This window comes from Schistocerca nitens, chromosome 6, assembly GCF_023898315.1.
Source record: "Schistocerca nitens isolate TAMUIC-IGC-003100 chromosome 6, iqSchNite1.1, whole genome shotgun sequence".
NCBI lineage: Eukaryota > Metazoa > Arthropoda > Insecta > Orthoptera > Acrididae > Schistocerca > Schistocerca nitens.
In genome coordinates, this window is record NC_064619.1 from 514594965 (window position 1) to 514614481 (window position 19517).

Here is a 19517-nt window from a genome sequence, read left to right on the forward strand (position 1 = left end):
CCTAAAAACGTACTATTTGTAATAGCTAGCCGGCCGCTGTGGCCGTGCGGTTCTAGGCGCTACGGTCTGGAGCCGAGCGACCGCTACGGTCGCAGGTTCGAATCCTGTCTCGGGCATGGATGTGTGTGATGTTCTTAGGTTAGTTAGGTTTAATTAGTTCTAAGTTATAAGCGACTGATGACCTCAGAAGTTAAGACGCATAGTGCTCAGAGCCATTTGAACCATTTTGTAATAGCTATAATTACTAGTCTGCAAACTAAGTAAATACTGATGTAATGTTGTTCAGCACACTGTCGTAATATTTTGACTAAAGTTCAGTCTTGATCACGTCATGTATGTTTTAATGATACATGTAACCGGTTTCGGTTCTTTCTATAAAACCATCATCAGACCTATGGCTCCTTAGGATGGTAGGCGGAGCTCTCCTCGCTGCTACGCAGTCAACTGTCGTAAGTCATCAATAAAAATATCATCACATATACTCCTAGCACGCTGTACAACGGACAGGTAAGATTTTTACTTTACCCTATTACTTGTGAAATAAGGAGTATGAAAGCTTGTTCCTAAGTTCGCAAAACTGCATGTCGCGCCTACTAGTACGAGTCGTACTTGCGCCATGTTCCTCAGCAATTTCAGTCAGTGTGGTCGTTACAGCGTTGCACAGACCGTTTTTCTCCTAATTCACGCAATACGTGACTAGGCTATCGGCGAGAGAATCGCACTCGGTGAAACGGCGCTTCGCGGCACAAAGGAGCGATCAAACGGCAGCCGCGGGCGCATCTGGGTTACCAGACAGACCATACCGCCGTCTTTAGGCCGCGCCAGCCGCCGCCGACGGCGAGGGCTTTAATGGAAAGTTTATTTATAAATGAATTATGGGAGCGGGGCAGCAGGTCGTTAAGGCAATATGGGGCCGATGGCGGGCGCGATACGGCGCAGTTATACGCCTCCGTGATAGACGAGTGCGCCGTAATTGAAGCCGCACAAATTAAATGCCGACGTGTGAGTGTGCTTCCAGAGAGACGCCCGCGCGCGCGCGCGTGTGTGTGTGTGTGTTTGCGCGCGTCCGTCCGACTGCCGCGCCGGCTCGTCCGCGGCACGAGCGCGATCGGCTCGCGCCGATAAGCCGCATCGCGCCAAAAGCTTATTTGTTCCACTAAATAATCCTCGGTGCGGCGCGGAGCGCGGGGAAAAAAGCAATGAGCTCGGTGATGAGTGGCGTGACTGGCTGACATAAGGCCGCCACTTGTAATGACGCGCCAACCGCCGGGGCCGCAGCCGCAGCCGCCAACCACCTGGCCGGCCCGCGTGGCGCGCTCGCCCGCGCCTATATATATAGACCGGCTTCCTCCGTCCTGCGCGATTAAAGAGGCACACTGGACGACCGGCCTCCGGGGACGGCGCCGCTCCCCTCGCCCGACAGCCACGGTGTCACTGGAGAACAAGCAGCTCGTTTGACAATCGTAGCAAGTAGTTGCAAGACGCCACTGGGGCTTGAGCTGTACTCACGAGGGGAGGCCACGACGTTTGGAACGCGGATTTACTGCAATCTTCGTACACTCGTAGTACTCCATTAAGGGGCTCCGGAACGCCCTATACTTGCAATGTTAAAATAACGCTTATAAATTACATCTTTCCTCACAAAGTATTTGAGGTAGGAAGTTGAACGTTTTACAGATTATTTATTGGAATATGGGCTACAACTTAACACATGGATTTTATAAAATTTTAGTTCAGTTATTAAAGATGATTTTTTTTTCAATTGTGATGAAAATTCACAACATTTTTTTGCAATTTTTTATTTATATATTCAAAAATTATCAGTTTTTTGGAAAAAGGCTGTGTTAAATTATGCAGAAGGTACTGTGTAACATTTACTGAAAGTTTGAAACAAATATGTTTGGAAGATCCTTAGAAAACATGTAATTAGTATGAGAAAATAAAAGTTTTGGGAATCGAGCGACAAAGATTGGATTAACTTTTTAGTGCATTCCAGGTCCATAGGATGGATTATCTTCATCCTTTGCAAACTCCTCCTCCAGCTTCCTCTTGTTCTTCCTCCTGTTTACTCTTGCTTGTATTTCTAGACTCTTTGCAGCCCTGTCTGCAGCCTGAAGGCGTTCCTTGTCTAAAGCAAGCATCGCTCGTACCATGTTAGAACCTATCTTCATTCCCATATTTCTAAATACCTTGCACCTTACAATGTTGCCATCATTGAAAGTCGCAACAGCATCATACACACCAAAGTGAAGTGTTTCTATTCCAACAAATACAGTCTTGGGGATTCTCGACCATATAACACTATTTACACTTTCATTGGGGTTTTGAGTTTTTCCGTGAATACACTTTTTCAACAGTTCAGGTGCTGCTAAGTCTCTGAAAATAGGTTTTATCACCTCCATTATTGCATGAGGCAGACTATGCTTATGAGTGTACACTTCACCAGTTAGCAATCCTTTGTTATATTTACACCAACTGTCTTCTTCTTTGGGACACAAGCTATGTTGGGGATTTTCATCGTCTTTATTTTTTACAGTAATAACACATACCTTTGGCTTCCCAACATTTCTTCTTTTCTTAAAAGCCTTCGGAGGATTTCTAATAACTTTACTTTTACTCATTATTATACTTCAACAAAACAGAGACTCAAGAAACAGAATTAATTACGAATATTTTCGAGATAACGACAGAGTAAATAAACATGAAACAATAGACAATCACACCAGCGATATATATTGAACCATCACAGGTTAGCCACAACACATACTTTATCTCACATCACTAAAATGTACCTGATGAACACGGACGTTAATAATAACACCACTTGACAGCAGTTTAACAGCGCCACAGTGGGTCACGCCCATGTAGAACACATTTCAAAAAAATTTAAAAATAGTGGTAGTCTTCGGAATTGAATAAATTATATATATATTAAAAGGTAATAGTTTTCAGATTCAGAAAACGCAAAAAAGTAAAAATTGAACTTTTCACGATTTTGAGCCTTTCCGGAGCCCCTTAAGACAACAAAATGTGTAAGCAGTAGCGCGTACCGAGCGAGGTGGCGCAGTGGTTAGCACACTGGACTCGCAATCGCGAGGACGACGGTTCAATCCACGTCCGGCCATCCTGAATTAGGTTTTCCATGATTTCCCTAAATCACTCCAGGCAAATGTCGGGATGGTTGCTTTGAAAGGGCACGGCCGGCTTCCTTCCCCGTCGTTCCCTAATCCGTTGAGACCGACGACCTCGCAGTTCGGTCTCTTCCCCCAAACAACCCAACCCAGTAGCGCGTACTTCTCAAGCGTTATTGAGAAAATCGCAAGATAGTTTCGATCGTCAAATATATACACCTGTGCGTGGCCGTTTTTACCAGGAAGCGTCGGCAGCCGAGTGGTGGCCGGCACGGTAGCTCAGCGTGTTCGGTTAGAGGGTTAGCTCCCTTCTGTAATAAAAAAAATTGAGTGAATGCATCAATAATGAACTTCAACGGACGTCATAGGACGTCCGTCACGAACAATTTCAACGAACTATAACGAACAAATTGAGATTACAAAAAAAAAAAAAAAATAAAATAAAATAAAATAAAGTGGCTAGCCTTCAAGCCCCGCAATCGCTGGGTCGCTGGATCGAGTCCCGCTCGTCAGTTTTTTTTAATTTCTAACACAGTCATTTTATTTGCTTTTTATATTACAGTTGTTGTAATGCGAAAAAAACGTGTAATCGGATGAGCTTTTACTAAATTTACAATGTTATTTGGCAGTCTACAAATTTTTATCATTACAAATAATATAATATTCATAACTACCGGCTAATAAATGGCCAAACGCATAAAGTGATACTGAAAATGTATGCTTGTCCGAGTCTTCAAAATTGTTCGTATTTAATCGAAAGAGAACGAGAAATTGCTTCTCGTGTATATTGCTTCAGGTGTATATATTTGACGACATTTGACGTTCGAAATTGTCTTGCGATTTTCTCAATAACGCTTGAGAATTACCCGCTACTGCTTACACATTTTGTTGTCCTAATGGAGTACTACGAATGTACGAAGTTTGCAGTAAATCCGCTTTTCAAATGTCGTGGCCTCCCCTTGTCAGTCTAATTTGCTACTGACGTGGACCGAGTGTTCCCGCTCAAGGTGCAAGACCGCCAGTCGGGCCCAGATGTATGTAAATGAACTGTCCGCAAGGACACGGAAGCGAGGATGGGTTCTAACATGTGAACCATAGCTGTGCGACCATATAAACATTAATAATTACTAAGTAGTTTTGGGGACTATCAAGTATTGTAATGAAACAAGGATTACCAAACCACAAACATTTATTGACTGCCAATTCAAATGAGGGTGCTCGGAACAAACATTGAGTCAAATAACTCGCAGCGAGAGAATGAGTGCAAACACGCATATCAGTGCGTGATAATTACGGATCACTGGCAAAAAAGTGTCCATAAATGTTCTAACAGAATAAACCGAATGGATAAGAAACATATCCACCCATGATAACTGATTATTAATCACGAAATTAAATTGGTAATGATGACTGCTTGGTTGGTTGATTTGGGTTGTTTTGTTGGTTGGTTCGGCGGAGGGGACGAAACAGCGAGGTCATCGGTCCCATAGGATTAGGGAACAATGGGGAAGGAAATCGGCCGTGCCCTTTCAAAGGAACCATCCCGGCATTTGCCTGAAGCGATTTAGGGAAATCACGGAAAACGTAAATCAGGATGGCCGGCCGCAGGATTGAACCGTCGTCCTCCCGAATGCGAGTCCAGTGGGTGCTAACCACTGCGCCATCTCGCTCGGCGATGATGATTTCATTGGAAAGTTAGTGGGTAAAAGAATGAGAACCCAAAAGAACAAAAATATGGCCGAGAGGTCACCTTAAAAGTGACTGATCAACTGATGTGAAACAACGTTCTTATCATCATGTACGATTTTTGTACGCTTCTTCCCAGCGAAACTTAACAGCAGTTGCTGAGACGAGGCGTGGCAAGATCGGAGGTTGAAATGGGCTCTGCCGTGTTGCGGCCCATCTGCTTCCAGAGGACTGGCCGCCCGGAGTGGCCGAGCGGTTCTAGGCGCTACAGTCTGGAACCGCGCGACCGCTACGGTCCTGGGTTCGAATCCTGCCTCGGGCATGGATGTTTGTGATGTCCGTAGCTTAGTTAGGTTTAAGTGGTTCTAAGTTCTAGGGGACTGATGACCTCTGATGTTAAGTCCCATAGTGCTCAGAGCCATTTGAACCAGAAAACTGCTGACTGGCCTCTGAATTGCTAAAGCCGAATCGACTGCTCCACTCCAGTCCCAGAGGGTCGCCTCCGACGAATTCTGAATATCATATCCATCTGTAAGCTTGTGCTTCGTGTTCCTCTGCGGTGTGAGCCCGCTAAAAATGCCGTCTGAGACCATGTACCTTATTCTCCCGGTCAGAAGACTTCTAATGATTTTATTTTCGAAACATTGTGAGCACCGACCTGTGATAAGTCCCAGTTCCAACAAGTTGCGAGCGCCGACCTACGGCAGACCGCTGGTCCCAAACTTGCGAGCACCAACCAACTAAAAGTCATTCCTCTAAAACTCCCTGTACATTTTCTTTCGCAATGTTTAGAGTTATGGCGCTGGTAGCCCAGTGGCACAAGAAAAAAGACTCACTTGTGGAGGCGTCCTGTGGCTCCTACACAACAGTGAGATGTTACCTTTATGAGGCACACAGCATTGCACGGGGCGTCATGTTTCTGCTACTGCGGTGAAGACTGAGGGCAGTCACTAAAGCCGCAGCACATAAGCGTCGTCTTCCGCGAGCAGCGCTACATCTGCATCTACATCTACATACATACTCCGCAAGCCACCTGACGGTGTGTGGCGGAGGGTACCTTGAGAACCTCTATCGGTTCTCCCTTCTATTCCAGTCTTGTATTGTTCGGGGAAAGAAGAATTGTCGGTATGCCACTGTGTGGGATCTAATCTCTCTGATTTTATCCTCATGGTCTCTTCGCGAGATATACGTAGTAGGGAGCAATATACTGCTTGACTCCTCGGTGAAGGTACGTTCTCGAAACTTCAACAAAAGCCCGTACCGAGCTACTCAGCGTCTCTCCTGGAGAGTTTTCCACTGGAGTTTATCTATCATCTCCGTAACGCTTTCACGATTACTAAATGATCCTGTAACGAAGCGCGCTGCTCTCCGTTGGATCTTCTCTATCTCTTCTATCAACCCTATCTGCTACGGATCCCACACTGCTGAGCAGTATTCAAGCAGTGGGCGAACAAGCGTACTGTAACCTACTTCCTTTGTTTTCAGATTCCATTTCCTTAGGATTCTTCCAATGAATGTCAGTCAGTCATCTGCTTTACCGACGATCAACTTTATATGTTCATTCTATTTTAAATCACTCCTAATGCGTACTCCCAGATAATTTATGAAATTAACTGCTTCCAGTTGCTGACCTGCTATATTGCAGCTAAATGATATGGGATCTTTCTTTCTATGTATTCGCGGCACATTACACTTGTCTACACTGAGATTCAGTTGCCATTCCCTGCACCATGCGTCAATTCGTTGCAGATCCTCCTGCATTTCAGTACAATTTTCCATTGCTACAACCTCTCGATATACCACAGCATCATCCGCAAAAAGCCTCAGTGAACTTCCGATGTTATCCACAAGGTCATTTATGTATATTGTGAATAGCAACGGTCCTACGACACTCCCCTGCGGCAAACCTGACATCACTCTAGTTCGGTCAAAGGTACATGCCGCCCTCAGCCGCAGCGAATGGGCCGTGGGCCTGCTCCCAACAGCTCAGTTGGGCGGTGTTTCTGTCCTATTCCCCCCCCCCCCCCCCCCCCGGCCTCCGTCCGCCCGCCGGTCCCCATCGTCGTGTGTCCGGTGACTCGCCTCGCCTGCCGAGGATGGCGGAAACTGCTGGTCTGTAACTTCACTCCCAGATAACTGCCACGGAAATTAACACAATATGCATTTTAGAATTAAAAGAAGAAATGATTACTCTGAAACCATCACACACTCCCACGGATTGTACTGCTCTTTTGCATATACACTAGAAACTAAGGACGAAATTGTCCTATCATATAGAGCAATAAACTTGTTCGGTGAAAAACAATGATACACGAAACTGACTACAGAGTGACGCATTTCATAGTTTGAGTGGGAATGTCTTAGTATCCTATTCGTCTTACCATTTCTTGAGAAATCCCTCATCACAGCAAACGCTCGTATTCCAATAGGTTTCTCTTCCTGTCATCTGTGAACCTGGAGGTTGTAATTTGCCTCACATGCTACTGCATAATTCCTCGCTAGCTGAGCTTCTGGTATTAGGTTAATAACAAATTACAAATAACGCATTGCTGCATCAATTAGCTGCACGTTTTTCCACGTTTATTGACACACATATTATTATGATGTTCAACTTGTCTCAGATAATGTGTACAGAATGTTCATCGGAGTTGGACATATATATACTACTACGAAGTCCTTGAGAGTGGCAATACAGGGTGTTCCAGGAGGAATGGTCAGTGTTCAAGAATACGAGGTGAACGACCATTCGAAGAAAAAAAAGTCTAGTAAACATGGGCTCATGCATACCTTAAGAGCTTTGAGGACTTGTCCATCTTCCGTACTGTGAAACGCACTTCTTCTACTGACACTGGTTACTAGATTTTTTCCTTGCTTTGATGCATACGCAAAAGGATGGAAAGCAAACAGCTCGCAGTTTCACAGCTACACACACTGTATATTTCTAGTACTACTTTATATACACTACTGACAAAAACATAAAATGAAAAAGTCGAGTTACCTATTCACCAAACAATGAAGTAAAAAAAGGATCACTAGCGGACTGACTTTGACACGGATATAACACACTAATTACTTAATGTTGACTAATTGATAACACGTAAATAATCACGTGTTGGTAAATAACCCATTGATACGCTTTAAGTAGACTCGCATTCGGTAGGAAGACAGTTTCAATCCCAGGCCAACCATCAAGATTTAGTTTTTCCGTGATTTTCCTAATTCGCTCAAGGCTCCTCTGAAAAGGATACGGCCGCTTTCCTTCCCCGCCCTTCCGTAATCCGAGTCTGAGCTTCATCTCTAATGATCTCGTTGTCGACGGGACATTAAACTCTTCCGACCTTTCTTATACAATTTAACTCGTTATTAATTCCAAATTGTCCGTTTTGAGTGACATAGAGTTGTTGATCGAATGAAAGGAAACCGTGGATTTTAAGAGAGACAGAAATGTTAAGGAGCTGGTTATTAAGACTGACTTTGTTACATGATATTACCAATATGAATCGTACCTTCAGAACTAAGTGGATCGTTGTCTAGCATTCTTACTTGCACTTAGATTTATAACAGGAAATGAGTAAAATTAGTGAATACAGCATTGCAATGAGCCAAGAAGTAACCTGGTTTAACTATGTGTTAGATAACTGGAAAATTGACAAAGTTGTAAGTAAGTGTTGTGAATACATTAAATACTTACGCAGGTATTTACCTAACATGCCAAAATTAATTAATTTACGTAATATTCTAGATCGCATGTTAGCAAACTGACATATTTTCGTAGTAAAAGTGGCCATTTTTGTAATTAGTGTAACAAGGGCTACAAAACTAGGTTTTGAAATTTGGAAATAAACTCCAGTTAAAACATAAAGCTTCTAGGGGACGGAAACATTAATTACAAATTAGTTTTGAACTACGATGTTTTTGGAAAAGATAAAAACCGAAGAGCCTTTTGACTAAGCATGTCAGCACATTCGAAGTTGCATATTAGCTCATTACAAGTTCTATCTCGACCTGTTTATAGGTATCATCAAATTGAAAATTTCTATCAAGGTTGTTTGCAAGTAAGGTAATTAGTCTATTGTCATCAGTATCTGTTGTCATAAGTGTCGGGTAAACTACATCCAGGATAATAAAATGGTATGGAATCCATCTTAAATAAGAAATAACTCTTTTGTGTAACTATTGTACATGTACTATTCATAAAACAAGATACAACTAAGAAAAAAATACGTTATTATCATTATATTAATATTGTTATTATTATTAGGACTGGAATAAGAACAAGCGGGTGGTTCCAGCTTGCTGTGTTATAAGGCGACTGTGCAGTCCGATGCGAGAGATGCACTATTTGTTGTTCCCAGTTTTAGTTGCTTCGATCCTTCCATTTCATCTAATGTTCCTCTTTTTTCTAACATGTCTCATATCAGTCGCCGGTCGTAGTCTTTTATCTTAAAGAAGGAGCTTTCCATGTTGGGTAGGTGATCTCCAGGATGAAGAGTCGAGGGCTGACGTCTTCCAGTTGCTATCATTAATGTGATACATCTGCATCATTAGTCTTAATCATTTCCGTAAATCGTTTCCTCTAACGTTTCACATAGCGTTTTCCCACTGTTAACTCAGATTAAAGCACTTGTTTGAAAATCAATTACTGGGCAAAGCGTTTACATACACTGTCTATCGCAATTGGCGTCTTAAAACTATGACTTCTATAATGATTATATGTGTCTCTTAAAGACGTTGATATTTGTGGGTCTGTCTTGCCGTGTTATATGCCGAATGCTCCTTAAACATCGCTAGCGATATGGTTTCAGCTTCTCAAGATTCCATCTGACATACATGCAGGTTTCAGACCCATAAAGAAATAGGGAGCTACTTCTGAATTGTACACGGGGATCGTTATTGCAACATGGACATGACTGACAAGTGTTCGAGGTCTTAGTCTGGCAAAGGATGATCCCGCACGGTTAATTCTTTATTAAATTTTCAAATTCAATTTTGACCACGATGAGTAGATGCTGTAAAATTAAAGGGTTAGCTACTTGAAGACTGACTCCATCGCTGGTGACACAATTTATTTTTCCTTCCCTAGGTGCTGGTTGGTAAAGGATCTGAGTTTCAGTAGCGTTCAGTTTGCATGCTGTGGAGAAAGCATTTACAATTAACCCTGGCTATTCTTCTGACTGAGTTATCATCGGCATGCTGTAAAAGACCTAAGCTTTGCTATTAGACTACTCAACCCAAACATTTTCCCAACCATGCTCTAGTTAACTATAATTTTGGTGGAATAAATATTTGACTAGCTGCATGACAGCAGCAATATAGAAGAAAAAAGAACGTATAGGCAATCATGCATCCTTGTTTAACATACACTCCTGGAAATTGAAATAAGAACACCGTGAATTCATTGTCCCAGGAAGGGGAAACTTTATTGACACATTCCTGGGGTCAGATACATCACATGATCACACTGACAGAACCACAGGCACATAGACACAGGCAACAGAGCATGCACAATGTCGGCACTAGTACAGTGTATATCCACCTTTCGCAGCAATGCAGGCTGCTATTCTCCCATGGAGACGATCGTAGAGATGCTGGATGTAGTCCTGTGGAACGGCTTGCCATGCCATTTCCACCTGGCGCCTCAGTTGGACCAGCGTTCGTGCTGGACGTGCAGACCGCGTGAGACGACGCTTCATCCAGTCCCAAACATGCTCAATGGGGGACAGATCCGGAGATCTTGCTGGCCAGGGTAGTTGACTTACACCTTCTAGAGCACGTTGGGTGGCACGGGATACATGCGGACGTGCATTGTCCTGTTGGAACAGCAAGTTTCCTTGCCGGTCTAGGAATGGTAGAACGATGGGTTCGATGACGGTTTGGATGTACCGTGCACTATTCAGTGTCCCCTCGACGATCACCAGTGGTGTACGGCCAGTGTAGGAGATCGCTCCCCACACCATGATGCCGGGTGTTGGCCCTGTGTGCCTCGGTCGTATGCAGTCCTGATTGTGGCGCTCACCTGCACGGCGCCAAACACGCATACGACCATCATTGGCACCAAGGCAGAAGCGACTCTCATCGCTGAAGACGACACGTCTCCATTCGTCCCTCCATTCACGCCTGTCGCGACACCACTGGAGGCGGGCTGCACGATGTTGGGGCGTGAGCGGAAGACGGCCTAACGGTGTGCGGGACCATAGCCCAGCTTCATGGAGACGGTTGCGAATGGTCCTCGCCGATACCCCAGGAGCAACAGTGTCCCTAATTTGCTGGGAAGTGGCGGTGCGGTCCCCTACGGCACTGCGTAGGATCCTACGGTCTTGGCGTGCATCCGTGCGTCGCTGCGGTCCGGTCCCAGGTCGACGGGCACGTGCATCTTCCGCCGACCACTGGCGACAACATCGATGTACTGTGGAGACCTCACGCCCCACGTGTTGAGCAATTCGGCGGTACGTCCACCCGGCCTCCCGCATGCCCACTATACGCCCTCGCTCAAAGTGCGTCAACTGCACATACGGTTCACGTCCACGCTGTCGCGGCATGCTACCAGTGTTAAAGACTGCGATGGAGCTCCGTATGCCACGGCAAACTGGCTGACACTGACGGCGGCGGTGCACAAATGCTGCGCAGCTAGCGCCATTCGACGGCCAACACCGCGGGTCCTGGTGTGTCCGCTGTGCCGTGCGTGTGATCACTGCTTGTACAGCCCTCTCGCAGTGTCCGGAGCAAGTATGGTGGGTCTGACACACCGGTGTCAATGTGTTCTTTTTTCCATTTCCAGGAGTGTAGGTAATGATATAGAACATTGACGGCTACCCTCATGTCTGCAATTCCAAGATGGCAACAAACCTCTGTGTAAAACACTGCAGTGCTAAAATCTGCTAGAAAACTTCAATGTTTACCCAGTCAGATACCTTAGTGACATCAATAAAGGCAACGCAAGGAAGTGTATTTTGTTCTCTGCATTTTCACGAAGTTGACGAGCAGTGGATATCACACCTGTGGCTCTGTAAGGTGGCTGTAATTTCGTACCTTACAAGCACTCATCTACATACTTTGCCGTGATTTACAACCGCAATTAGGTATCATTTGATAGGTTGTATATCGTATATATGAATATTTAAAGAAGAGTGACATTGTCACGTATACCTTGTAAATAGTTGTTAACCCTTAATGCATGAAAGATGACGTAGTGTATTTATTATGAAAACGGTGTAATGAATGATGGACTATACTAGTAGATGTAAGCGTAGGCTTCCGCGGCCGTTGTCTTCTTCAATAAAATTCTTCAGGGTATCAGACCGCATCGTCATAATGTAAAATGCGCCAACGTTTCGGCCAGCGTTGCAGCTAGCCTTCATCAGGGCCTTACGTTAACTGCTAAATGAACACACTTGGTTCCTTAAATAGCTGCACGAGAAAACCGTGTCGTTGCTTGATTGGCTGTAAAAGGAGGAGGAGGAGGGGTGAAAGGTATGCTTTATTGGTGTTTCCTTTATTATCTGTCATTGGCTGAAATAGCTGTTTTCTATTGGTCTTTATATCAATCCACCCCATTGGAGGAGACGGACGAATAGCGAGCAGGTGATGGCTGTGACGTCACACTGTTTCCATGCTGTCCAGAAGCCGGCTGCGGCGTGCCATTGCTTTGTGTGCTCGCGACCACTACTACTGCTCTCCGCGTGTCTGCATGGGCCGCCACGGCTCTGCCGCCGCTCCGTAGCCCTGCTATTGCAGGCAGCCAAGACCTCGGAAGCTTGTACCCGTCCTCTCTATTCATGTTGGCGGGTCTTTTGGCTATTTCTATCGCCTCTCTAATCTTTCTTTTGAAAGTGAGAGGCTGTTTCGCCAGGACGCGGGCTTCTTGAAAAAATATTGGTTTCCCGCACTCGTCTCGGTGTTCCGCCACTGCTGACTTAGTGTGTTGTTTCAGGCGGATATATCTTTCATGTTCCGAGAGCCTTGTGCTAATCGGACGTCCCGTCTCACCTATGTAGACTAATCCACACGCACAACCAATTTCATACACGCCAGCTGTGTGTAGTTTGTCAACTGCATCCTTGGTAGAACCAAGCATGTCTGATATTTTGTTTCTGCTTCGGAAAATTGGTTTGATGTCGGCTTTTCGTAGAATTTTGCCAATACGTTCGGTGACCCCTTGTACATATGGTAACACAGCAATGCTCTGTGCCTCCTTCTCCTCTTCCCTATTAGTCTTCTCCCTTGTCGACATGGTGCTGTCTATCATCTGCTTCCCATAGCCATTAGTTCCGAAGATGGACCTGAGGCGTTCAAGTTCTGTCTTCAGATGTTCTTCGTCGCTTATCCTGTACGCTCTCTTCGTTAGCGTGTGCAGGGCGGACTTCTTCTGCGTGGGGTGATGGTGGGAGGAGGCGTGAAGGTACCTGTCCGTATTGGTTGGTTTCCTGTACACTTTGTGGCCAAGTTTACCATCAGGTTTTCGATAAACTTCCACGTCGAGAAAAGGCAGCACCCCATTCTTCTCTGTTTCCATTGTAAACTGAATTTTCCTATGCTGTTGGTTAAGGTGCTTGTGGAAGTTCTGTAACTCCTCTTCACCGTGGGGCCAGATGACGAAAGTATCATCGACATAGCGAAGTCACCCCTATCGCCTATCGCAGCAGAAATTTTCATGGAGGCATTTGAGGAATCAGCCCTCCAGTCCGCACCATTATGTCCAAATTGTTGGCTTCGCTATGTCGATGATACTTTCGTCATCTGGCCCCACGGAGAAGAGGAGTTACAGAACTTCCACAAGCACCTTAACCAACAGCATAGGAAAATTCAGTTTACAATGGAAACAGAGAAGAATGGGGTGCTGCCTTTTCTCGACGTGGAAGTTTATCGAAAACCTGATGGTAAACTTGGCCACAAAGTGTACAGGAAACCAACCAATACGGACAGGTACCTTCACGCCTCCTCCCACCATCACCCCACGCAGAAGAAGTCCGCCCTGCACACGCTAACGAAGAGAGCGTACAGGATAAGCGACGAAGAACATCTGAAGACAGAACTTGAACGCCTCAGGTCCATCTTTGGAACTAATGGCTATGGGAAGCAGATGATAGACAGCACCATGTCGACAAGGGAGAAGACTAATAGGGAAGAGGAGAAGGAGGCACAGAGCATTGCTGTGTTACCATATGTACAAGGGGTCACCGAACGTATTGGCAAAATTCTACGAAAAGCCGACATCAAACCAATTTTCCGAAGCAGAAACAAAATATCAGACATGCTTGGTTCTACCAAGGATGCAGTTGACAAACTACACACAGCTGGCGTGTATGAAATTGGTTGTGCGTGTGGATTAGTCTACATAGGTGAGACGGGACGTCCGATTAGCACAAGGCTCTCGGAACATGAAAGATATATCCGCCTGAAACAACACACTAAGTCAGCAGTGGCGGAACACCGAGACGAGTGCGGGAAACCAATATTTTTTCAAGAAGCCCGCGTCCTGGCGAAACAGCCTCTCACTTTCAAAAGAAAGATTAGAGAGGCGATAGAAATAGCCAAAAGACCCGCCAACATGAATAGAGAGGACGGGTACAAGCTTCCGAGGTCTTGGCTGCCTGCAATAGCAGGGCTACGGAGCGGCGGCAGAGCCGTGGCGGCCCATGCAGACACGCGGAGAGCAGTAGTAGTGGTCGCGAGCACACAAAGCAATGGCACGCCGCAGCCGGCTTCTGGACAGCATGGAAACAGTGTGACGTCACAGCCATCACCTGTTCGCTATTCGTCCGTCTCCTCCAATGGGGTGGATTGATATAAAGACCAATAGAAAACAGCTATTTCAGCCAATGACAGATAATAAAGGAAACACCAATAAAGCATACCTTTCACCCCTCCTCCTCCTCCTTTTACAGCCAATCAAGCAACGACACGGTTTTCTCGTGCAGCTATTTAAGGAACCAAGTGTGTTCATTTAGCAGTTAACGTAAGGCCCTGATGAAGGCTAGCTGCAACACTGGCCGAAACGTTGGCGCATTTTACATTATGACGATGCGGTCTGATACCCTGAAGAATTTTATTGAAGAAGTATACTAGTAGAGGCTGGGACGCCAGTGGAAATGAAACGGCAGGCGTAACTCAAGCCCTGGGTACAAACGCCCTCACAGGTGTGTTGGTCCTGCTTCACACAGAAAGTGCCAAGACAGACGTCTGGGCACGTGAGCGCGGAAGCACAATACAGCGGCGGCCAGCCTGTATTGCAGTAGGGCCGGAAAGATAACCGGATAATACTTCGGTAACTCGGAAATCGAAGGCTGAGTTATTTCCGAGGATTTTTGCTCTGAGAAGCGTACCAGTGTATGAGTATAGTTATTGCCTCGCAAACTTTCCGCGCTGGGCGACAAAAGACTAAAATATGGGTGGTCGGCGTTCGGAATAATCTGTAGAGAGGGAGAATATTCCGTGGTTTCGAGAATATAATTCGCCTTCCGAGTTACGAGGGAGGGGAGCCGACCTTTGCTGGGAAGCCAGCCGTGGAGAGAAGAGGTCTTCCGTTTTGAGCACCCGAATTTGACGGTCGCTCAGTATCAGCTTTTGTTGGTACAGATGGACTTGCTGTCTTTGATCTCAGGAGATTTTATAGTTAGAACAGTTAGGCACTGCACTGTTGCGAACTTATACGATTCTGGACTTCGCCTCTGGGTAGGGAGTCGTCATTGAGTACGCAGCGTTCAGTGATTGAGAGCACTTCTTCTGCCTATACTCATGTTGAGACGTTACCTGAACTCCGTCCTTGTGGATGGGATTTCGCGTTTATCGTCTGTTGAACACAGAGCGGAGAAGACAGTATTAGATTATACTAGTCAGCGGACCGTCTTATGCCGTCCTGGTTGAAATGGTTCTGAGCACAATGGGACTTAACATCTGAGGTCATCAGTCCCCTAGAACTTAGTACTACTTAAACCTAACTAACCTAAGGACATCACACACATCCACGCCCGAGGCAGGATTCGAACCAGCGTTCGTAGCGGTCGCGCGGTTCCAGACTGAAGCGTCTAGAACCGCTCGGCCACACCGGCCGGCTATGCCGTCCTGGTTTTTGAACGAATTTTTAAAATATTTTGTGGCTGAAGTTCTTCGTCGTCGCAAACATGCACGAGAACTATCACTCCGACGCACTGGACGCAGTACATACGGTGATATTGCTAATCGCTTCGGCTTGTTGTTGTGGTCTTCAGTTCACACACTGGTTTGATGCAGCTCTCCATGCTGCTCTATCCTGTGCAAGCTTCTTCATCTCCCAGTACCTACTTCAACCTACACCCTTATGAATCTGTTTAGTGTATTCATCTCTTGGTCTCCCTCTACGATTTTTACCCTCCACGCTGCCCTCCAATACTAAATTGGTGATCCTTTGATGCCTCAGAATATATCCTACCAAGCTATCCCTTCTTCTAGTCAAGTTGTGCCACAATTTTTTCTTCTCCCCAGTTATATTCAATACCTCCTCATTAGTTATGTGATCTACCCATCTAATCTTCGGCATTCTTCTGTAGCACAACATTTCGAAAGCTTCTATTCTCTTCTTGTCTAAACAACTTATCGTCTACGTTTCACTTCCACACAAGGCTATAGTCCGTACAAATACTTTCAGAAACGACTTCGTGACATTTAAATCTATACTCGATGTTAACAAATTTCTCTTCTTCAGAAACGCTTTCCATGCCATTGCCAGTCTACATTTTATATCATCTCTAGTTCGACCATCATTAGTTATTTTGCTCCCCAAATAGAAAAAATCATTTCCTAATCTAATTCCCTCAGCATCACCAGATTTTATTCGACTACATTCCATTATCCTCGTTTTGCTGTTGTTGATGTTCATCTTATATCCTGCTTTCAAGACACTGTCCTTTCCGTTCAGTTGCTCTTCCAGGTCCTTTGCTGTCTCTGACAGAATTACAATGTCATCGGCGAACCTCAAAGTTTTTATTTCTTCTCCATGGATTTTAATTCCCACTGCGAATTATCCTTTAGTGCTTGCTCAATATACATATTGAATAACATCGGGGATAGGCCACAACCCTGCCTCACTCCCTTCCCAACCACTGCTTCCCTTTCATGCCCCTCGACTCCTACAAATACCATCTGGTTTCTGTACAAATTGTAAATAGCCTTTCGCTCCCTGTATTTTACGCCTGCCACCTTCAGAATTCGAAAGAGAGTATTCCAGTCAACATTGTCAAAAGCTTTCTCTACGTCTAAAAATGCTAGGAACGTAGGTTTGCCTTTCCTTAATCTATTTTCTAAGATAAGTCGTAGGGTCAGTATTTCCTCCCGTGTTGCAACATTTCTACGGGATCCAAAATGATCTTGCTTTGGCTTATTAGGGCTATTAAATAAAACAGCTGTGATCACGTAAATTTTATTTTCACTGAGGTTGCACACCACTGTATATCATGTTTGAAAGTAGTGATTTCTAGTGTTTGGTACGTAGATTATGTCATTCGTCTTGCGTTATTTATATTAGACCGCGTAGCCATAAAAAGAGGCAGAGTTGAGCAATTGATCAATATTATTAGGTAGGAAATTCATTTGTATCTCTTTACGTCCATTGGAAATTGATATATAAACAGTTGTAATATATAGGGGTTTTAATCTACAATAAATGTGTAAGCAGAAACAGCATCTATCATTTTATAGTTACTGGTTCCCTTAACCATTCACTTATGTTTATGTTGTAATTTATATGTTAAACAGCAAGAAGGAGGAGATATCATCATTAAGAGTTCCTAAGATCTGATTCAGGGGGTAGTCAGACAGGGCCAAATCTTCATTTCAGCGTTCAGTATTTTCCGTTGCGCACATTCATTTTACACCCGCCAGGAGTAGAATCTTGGAGCTCCTCTTGAAGGCCTCAAACCACACTGGTTCCTTGGCAGTAATTCCTTCACTAAAAGCAAAGCACGGTCTGCGAGAATTCGAACAATTAGCTATCCAAAGTTAGACTGTGACGATATTCTGCGGATGTTAATGCAATGTGTACGATCTCCTATCCTAAATGTGGGAGCTGCCAATCTGTGAAACCAGGAGTCATTAGTTCATTGTTACAAATGGTAACAATCAGTTCATGTCTGTGTCCCATGAATTCCTCACCACATCCTTTGAGAGCTTCCGCTAGTATACTGCCAGTGTTGCTTTAGGTGACTGACAGCATACTTAACTTCAACTTCGCGGGGAGCCATGTTCTTCTTTGATGAGTATTTGTTCCATGATGTCGTACACCAGTTAATAACTGATGCCTGATTCAGAAGGTCTTTAAAATTTTCTTGGCAGTATTATTGACCAACACCAACACAATGAGGTACTTAATCTACTCTATATACACCTTAATCGTACCCGTCCTCGTATCTAAGATACCTAACGCACGGCTGAGCGATGATCCTCGTCTCGCAACTAGCCATTTAGAATTCATTTACTGGAAAAAGTTTTCATCGCCATTATTTCGCCTAGCCAGCGGGAGGAGGAGAGTTGGTGCCATGAAATTCTCAATCACCAGACTTTGCGCCAATGTACTGTATTAAATTCCAAACCTTCCCGGAATGTCTCAAAGGATGAAGTTCGTGGCACTGTTGATGGTGACTCGTCCGCCGGATGGGGACGTTAACCTCGAGAGAGGTTAGACATTTGCCAAAACTGAGTTTCACCTTCTTCCCTTCTTTCATCATCATACGAAAGAAAAATAACACGCCAAAAAACACATCAACCTCCACTCAGCTTGTGGTCTTTCTTATTTTATTTACGCAAAAATTTTTCTATCCATTGCAAATAATATTTCAGAGAAGACCATCGAACGTGTGAAATCCGTCTACATAGAACACAAAATATTATCACGGAACTTTGCGAATTTAATTTTCAACCTTGACCTTTCGGAATCAATGGGTGAAACCGTAGAATCGCAGCGATACACTGATGAAGAAAGTTCACCGCGCCATTGACACTGACAAATCGTCAGATTCTCGTTAACATTGAGCGAAGCAACGTTCCAAAAAGAAAGAGAAAAACGAGAGCGAAACAGTGCTTAGCAACCTGCAACGCTGATGGTTCCCACAACTGAATTGGTGGTCGCGTGGCCGCCATCTGCTTTCATAACAGCGCCACGTGTATTAATAACGGCTTTTGTACCAGGCGCCGCTTTATTAGCACGACACGTGCCCATGTAATTGTGGTTCACGCCCACAAGGCGGACAAATTGCGATTACTCGCAACCACCTACTCTTCAAATTTCAAAAGACCTTATTTAAAAATGAAAGATGGCAAATGGATAGATTTGACCACCTTTGTTGCTGCGTAATCTAATTTTAGAAGTTATGTTTCGAGTTTTTAATATCTGCTGTACTCCACATGTGGTAGCTTAATTTCTTCCTGTCCACTTAAATTATGATCTACCGCAGCCGGCACCACATAATTTACTCTTCAGTTTTAGAGTCACTTAGAAAATATTTATAGCTGTGCAAACTACATTTTTACATCATTTTATCTTGTTACTAAGCATCTGAAGGTGACGCACGGCTCCAACCTCTGTTTCTCTTGAAATTTCTTTAGGGCTTAGCTTGTCAAAACTACAGACACACACACACACATACATACAGAGAGAGTGAGAGAGAGAGAGACAGAGAGAGAGAGAGAGAGAGAGAGAGGGGGGGGGGAGAGGAAGTGACACGCAATCAC

General features: G+C 44.7%; 1 protein-coding gene across 1 annotated transcript in view; it reads left to right on the forward strand.

Moving 5' to 3' along the window:
* Positions 1-19517, forward strand: part of LOC126263436 (uncharacterized) — a 794389-nt gene that overhangs the window by 425616 nt on the left and 349256 nt on the right. The window lies entirely within an intron of this gene.